A 7,500-nucleotide genomic window follows, 5' to 3' on the forward strand; every position below is an offset into this window, starting at 1 on the left:
CCCCCACCACACACCTTATCACATAACACACACCCCATTACACACCCACACACACACCCCCTCTCCCCTATACAGAGATAACCCACCCACATTACATACCACAGATAGAAGATTCTCATTTTCCCCACACACAACAACAGGCGGACCTCTCCCCCATACCATCCACATCTCCTCTCCCACACAGGACCACACACACACATTACACACCACCTCTCACCCCACACCCCACACATAATACACACCCACACTCCCTCATCCCCCACACACACAGGCACACACATTATACCCCCTATCCCCCCACATTATTACACATGTACATTACCCCACACACCTCACCCCACACACATTATCCCACACCCCCTCACACATCTCCCACACACATTACACCCACACACACAACCCCCTCCCCCAACCCCACACAGACACAACATTAACACCAATTACCCCCCTAACACCCCACACACATTACACACATATCCCCACACACCCCACACACACACACCACAGACCCACCTCTACACCCACAACATGACACCTACCCCACACACACTACCCCACACACACCCCCCACAGCTCCCTCCACCCACACACACACACATAGATACACCACACACACATGTAAAACTCCACCACACACATTGTACCCCACACCACCCACACATACCCACATCTCCACCCACATTAAAAATCCACATCCCCCACACACTGATCCCCCCATACCCCACAACATTATCCCACATCTCCTCTCCCCCCACACACATGATACACACACACCCATTTATCCCCCATCTCCCTCTCCCCAACCACACATGATCCACACACATTATACCCACATCCCCACTCCCCACCACCACACGATCCCCACACATTACCTCCCTCTCCCCACACATTATACCCACACACCCCACATCTCCCCCACATACCATAACCACACACACAATTCATTACCCCACCCCCCACATATACCCACATCTCCCCCCCCCCACCATTACCCCCACACCACCCACACACCTACCCCACTCCCCCCATGACCCCCCACACATTGGATACCCCACACCTCCCTCACTTACCCCACACACATGATCCCACACACACCCACATTATCCCCACAACTGGGGGGATCACATCCCCACCCCCACACATGATCCCACACACATGTACCCCCTCCACCCACATTATATTATCCACACACATTATACCCACATCTCCCTCCCCACACCACATGCCCCACACACATGATACCCCTCTCCCACACACAGGTACCACACACATACCCCCATTACCCCACATCTCCCTCTCTCCCCCCCACATTACCCCCACACACCACATTACCCCCTCTCCCCCCACATTATACCCACACATTACCCCCACATTATCCCCACACATTACCCCCCCATTATCCCCCCACATTATACCCCACATCTCCCTCTCTCCCACACATCCCCCTCTCCCATTATACACATTACCCCCTCTCCCTCTCCCCACATTACCCCCTCTACCTCCACATACCCAAAAATTCGACCCCCACACACTCCCTCCCCACCACATGTATACCCCACATCTCAGGGTTCTCTCCCACACATTACCACACCCGCAGAGAAACCCCACACATCTCCCCACATCTCCCTCTCCCCCCACACACATGATCCCCCACACATTACCCCTCTCCCCCCACATATATCCCACATCTCCCTCTCCCCCCACACACATGATCCCCACACATTACCCCCTCTCCCTCACACATTATACCCCACATCTCCCTCTCCCCCCCACACATGATCCCACACACATTATACCCCACATCTCCCCTCTCCCCACACACATGATCCCACACACATACCCCCTCTCCCCCCACATTATACCCACGCATGATCCCCACATCTCCCTCTCCCCCCACACACATGATCCCCCACACATTACCCCCTCTCCCCCCCATTATCCCCATATCCCCCTCCTCCCCCCCCCCCCACACACACACACGCGTTGCCCTCACCTGTCTCGGTGCGGGGGGGACGGGGGGACTGCCGGCTCCGTCGGGTGTGGGTGCCCCGGACTGCCCGGGTGTTGGTGTGTGGAGGAGGGGGCGGTGGTGGAGGGGGTGGGGGGGAGGGGGTGGGTGGGGGGGGTACGGGGGGCTCGGCCTGCCCCCCTGCCCGCCTCAGGCTGCGGTTCTCCCGGCCCAGCCGCTCCAGCTGGCGCTCCAGCTCGTCGATGCGGCGCCGCTGCTGCTCCAGCAGCTTCTGCTGCGACTCGATGATGTTGTTGAGCTCCAGCAGGTACTCCACGGCCCGGCTCGGGCTGTCGGGCTGCCCCTCCATCCCTGTCTGTCTCTCTCTCTCCCCTCACACACGGCCACACGGACACGGCGAGTTCAGCACCGGCCGCCGACGGACAGCGCTGCCCGGCTCAGCCCCCGCGCTCACCAACACCAACCGCCATCTCCCTCCCTCCTCGCGCGCTCTCGCTCTCTCCCTCCTCCTCTCTCCCGCGCCCGCGCGCGCGCTCGCTCGCTCTGGGGGGAGTGAGGGTGCGCGCGCCCGAGGGGGGGGGGGGGGGAGAGCGAGCGGCGTCGACTGGCAGCGGCGGGGGGGGGGGGGGGGAGTCACGTGGGGGGGGTATGAGGGGGGGGGGGTAGAGGGAGAGGAAAGGGGGGGAGAGAGTCACGTGGGGAGGGGTGTGCAGGGTGTGGTTGAGGGAGGGAGAGAGTCACGTGGGGAGGGGTGCGTGGGAGGAGAGAGTCACATGGGGTGGTGTGTGGGAGAGGGATAGAGAGTCACGTGGGGAGGGGTGTGCAGGGTGTGGTTGAGGGGGGGAGTCACGTGGGGAGGTGTGTGTGTGGGAGGTGAGAGTCACGTGGGGCGGGTGTGTGGGAGAGGGAAAGAGTCACGTGGGGAGGTGTGTGTGTGTGTGGAGGGAGAGAGTCACGTGGGGAAAGGGTGGGAGGGAGGGAGGGGAGTCACGTGGGGAGGGGTGTGGAGGGAGGGGAGAGTCACGTGGGCGGGGTGTGTGGGAGAGGGAAATAGTCACGTGGGAGGTGTGTGTGTGGAGGGAGAGGGAGTCACGTGGGGAAAGGGGTGGAGGGGGGGAGAGTCACGTGGGGAGGGGTGTGTGTGTGTGGGAGAAGGAGGGAGAGTCACGTGGGGAAAGGGGAGGGAGGGAGAGAGTCACGTGGAAAGGGGGTGCAGAGGGAGGAGGAAGAGAGGGTCACGTGGGGAGGGGGTGTTGTAGCGGGAAGGGGAGTCACGTGGGGGGGGTGTGGAAGGAGAGTCACGTGGGGGAGGGGTGTGCCGAGAGGGTTATGAAGAGAGGGGCGGGTCACGTGGGGAAGGGTGTGGAGTGAGTCACGTGGAGAGAGGGTGTGTGTGGTTGAGGGAGAAAAGGGGGAGAGTCACGTGGAAAGGGGATTGAGGGAGCGGGAAAGAGTCACGTGGGGAGGAGTATGCAGGGTGTATGAAGAGAGGGAGGGTCACGTGGGGGAGGGTGTGTGGGAGAGTCACGTGGGGAAGGTGCGGAGGGAGAGTCACGTGGGGGGAGAGGGTGTGTGGGGGAGAGTCACGTGGGGAGGAGGAGTATTGCGGGTGTATGAAGAGAGGGAGAGTCACGTGGGGAGGGTGTGTGGGAGAGTCACGTGGGGAGGGTGTGTGGCTGAGGGACAGTCATGTTGAAAGGGGTTGAGGAAAGAGTGTCACGTGGGGAGGGGTGTGGAGGGAGTATGAAGGGAGGGAGAGAGGGTCACGTGGGGAGGATGTGTGGTGGAGGGAGAGAGTCACGTGGGGAGGGTTACGTGGAAAGGAGGTGTAAGGGTTTTGGTGGGGGGGGTTCACGTGGGGAGGGGTGTGGTTTGAGGGAGAGTCATGTGGAAAGCTATTATCTTTGGTGGAAAGGGGGTTGAGGGAGACGGGTGGGTGGGAGGGAGGGAGGAGAGAGAGAGAGAGAGCGAACGGCGTCGACCAGCAGCGGCAGCGCCCGCCAGCGAGAGAGCGTCACGAGGCGAGCGTCACGTGTGGAGGGAGGGGAGTTGGTGGGAAAGGGGAGGGGTTGGGTTGCAGCGTCACGTGGCGAAGACGCGTCGTGTAGAGAGCGTCACGTGTGGAGGGGGGGGCGATTGGGCTGGGAGGGTGAGTCACGTGTGGAGTGACGTGGGGGCCGGTCGGTGCGAGGGCGGGAAAGGGGGGGAGCGCGTGAGGCGACGACGGTTGGTGACAGTTGGGAGGGTCAGCGCGGGGCCAACTGTATATACCGCAACTTGTGTATAAATCACCACATATATAAATACATGTACACTCACACAATACATGTGCATGCATACAAATGCATATACACGTCTGTACAAATGCATATACACGTCTGTACAAATGCATATACTCGTCTATAAATGCGTATACACGTCTATAAATGCATATACACTGCTACAAATGCATATACTCGTCTATAAATGCGTATACACGTCTATAAATGCATATACACATCTACAAATGCATATACACTGCTACAAATGCATATACACGTCTATAAATGCGTATACACGTCTATAAATGCATATACACATCTACAAATGCATATACACTGCTACAAATGCATATACACGTCTATAAATGCATATACACGTCTGTAAATGCATATACTCGTCTATAAATGCATATACACGTCTATAAATGCATATACACGTCTGTAAATGCATATACTCGTCTATAAATGCATATACACGTCTATAAATGCATATACACGTCTATAAATGCATATACACGTCTATAAATGCATATACACGTCTGTACAAATGCATATACACGTCTATAAATGCATATACACATCTGTACAAATGCATATACACGTCTATAAATGCATATACTCGTCTATAAATGCACATACTCGTCTATAAATGCATATACTCGTCTATAAATGCGTATACACGTCTATAAATGCGTATACTCGTCTATAAATGCATATACACGTCTATAAATGCATATACACGTCTATAAATGCATATACTCGTCTATAAATGCATATACTCGTCTATAAATGCATATACTCGTCTATAAATGCATATACACGTCTATAAATGCATATACACGTCTATAAATGCATATACTCGTCTATAAATGCATATACTCGTCTATAAATTCCTCCTAATGGATAAATCAGACCAATTCATAACGAGTTGGTCTCCATTCGTCGTTTTCTTGGAATCATATGGTGCAACACAATTGTAAAAAATAACTGTTTCAGGACTGGACGAGGGTTGGTCAAGATTATAAATAATGATCTCCTTTTCTTTTTTATTTTATTTTATTTTCTCTATTTTCTCTCTCAACTTTCTTCATTTACTCGTTTTCTATTTCACATCTTTCTATCCTTTACTATCTAACTTCTTTTTCTTATTCTAATCTTTTTTCAATGTAACAAAAAAAAAGAAGTTGTACATAAAATGTATTATGAAAATATATATTAGGCACTTTGGTGCCATATTACTGTACTTACTTCTAATAAAATATACACGTCTATAAATGCATATACTCGTCTATAAACGCATATACACGTCTGTAAATGCATATACTCGTCTATAAATGCATATACGCGTCTGTACAAATGCATATACACGTCTATAAATGCGTATACACGTCTATAAATGCATATACACGTCTATAAATACGTATACACGTCTATAAATGCATATACACGTCTATAAATGCATATACACATCTACAAATGCATATACACTGCTACAAATGCATATACACGTCTATAAATGCATATACACGTCTGTAAATGCATATACTCGTCTATAAATGCATATACACGTCTATAAATGCATATACACGTCTATAAATGCATATACTCGTCTATAAATGCATATACTCGTCTATAAATTCCTCCTAATGGATAAATCAGACCAATTCATAACGAGTTGGTCTCCATTCGTCGTTTTCTTGGAATCATATGGTGCAACACAATTGTAAAAAATAACTGTTTCAGGACTGGACGAGGGTTGGTCAAGATTATAAATAATGATCTCCTTTTCTTTTTTATTTTATTTTATTTTCTCTATTTTCTCTCTCAACTTTCTTCATTTACTCGTTTTCTATTTCACATCTTTCTATCCTTTACTATCTAACTTCTTTTTCTTATTCTAATCTTTTTTCAATGTAACTAAAAAAAAGAAGTTGTACATAAAATGTATTATGAAAATATATATTAGGCACTTTGGTGCCATATTACTGTACTTACTTCTAATAAAATATACACGTCTATAAATGCATATACTCGTCTATAAACGCATATACACGTCTGTAAATGCATATACTCGTCTATAAATGCATATACGCGTCTGTACAAATGCATATACACGTCTATAAATGCGTATACACGTCTATAAATGCATATACACGTCTATAAATACGTATACACGTCTATAAATGCATATACACGTCTATAAATGCATATACTCGTCTATAAATGCATATATTCGTCTATAAATTCCTCCTAATGGATAAATCAGACCAATTCATAACGAGTTGGTCTCCATTCGACGTTTTTTTGGAATCATATGGTGCAACACAATTGTAAAAAATAACTGTTTCAGGACTGGACGAGGGTTGGTCAAGACTATAAATAATGATCTCCTTTTCTTTTTTATTTTATTTTCTTTTCTCTATTTTCTCTCTCAACTTTCTTCATTTACTCATTTTCTTTCTTCACACACTATATATTTCACATCTTTCTATCCTTTACTATCTAACTTATTTTTCTTATTCTAATCTTTTTTCAATGTAACAAAAAAAAAAGAAGCTGTACATAAAATGTATTATGAAAATATATATTAGGCACTTTGGTGCCATATTACTGTACTTCTAATAAAATATACACGTCTATAAATGCATATACTCGTCTATAAATGCATATACACGTCTATAAGTGCACATACACATCTATAAATGCATATACACGTCTATAAATGCATGTAGTCTATAAATGCATGTAGTCTATAAATGCATGTACACGTCTATAAATGCATGTACACGTCTATAAGTGCACAGTCTATAAATGCATGTAGTCTATAAATGCATATACTCGTCTATAAATGCATGTACACGTCTATAAATGCATATACTCGTCTATAAATGCATATACACGTCTACAAATACAGACACATCTATAAATACATACACATATTTATAAATGCATATACACGTATATATAAATACATTCACATGTCTGTATAAATACATACTTGTCTCTAAATACATACACATTTACACACATGTCTGTATAGATGCATATACACACATGCATGTCTGTAAATGCGTATACACACACGCACATGTATACTTGGTATATATTCGATTCCTCTTGTTATGTCCATGGGGTCATTGATGTAATGGTGTAGCCTAGATGGTTCCGCTGACTTCCACTGGTCTCTCCATCTCGTCTTGACCCTGTCGGCCTTGGAAGCGCCAGTGGGTGTTGTTCGGAGCAGCTCTTGGGCTTGCGTGGCAAAGGGGC

General features: G+C 48.5%; 1 long non-coding RNA gene across 1 annotated transcript in view; it reads right to left on the reverse strand.

Moving 5' to 3' along the window:
- Positions 1–2,099, reverse strand: part of LOC129694644 (uncharacterized) — a 40,993-nt gene extending 38,894 nt beyond the window's left edge. Inside the window, exon 1 of the long non-coding RNA XR_008723030.1 lies at positions 1,994–2,099. This is a non-coding gene — a long non-coding RNA (uncharacterized LOC129694644). The remainder of the gene's footprint in view (positions 1–1,993) is intronic.
- Positions 2,100–7,500: the final 5,401 nt, after the last annotated feature.

The sequence above is a fragment of the Leucoraja erinacea genome, unplaced genomic scaffold, assembly GCF_028641065.1.
Source record: "Leucoraja erinacea ecotype New England unplaced genomic scaffold, Leri_hhj_1 Leri_743S, whole genome shotgun sequence".
Taxonomy (NCBI): Eukaryota; Metazoa; Chordata; class Chondrichthyes; order Rajiformes; family Rajidae; genus Leucoraja; species Leucoraja erinaceus.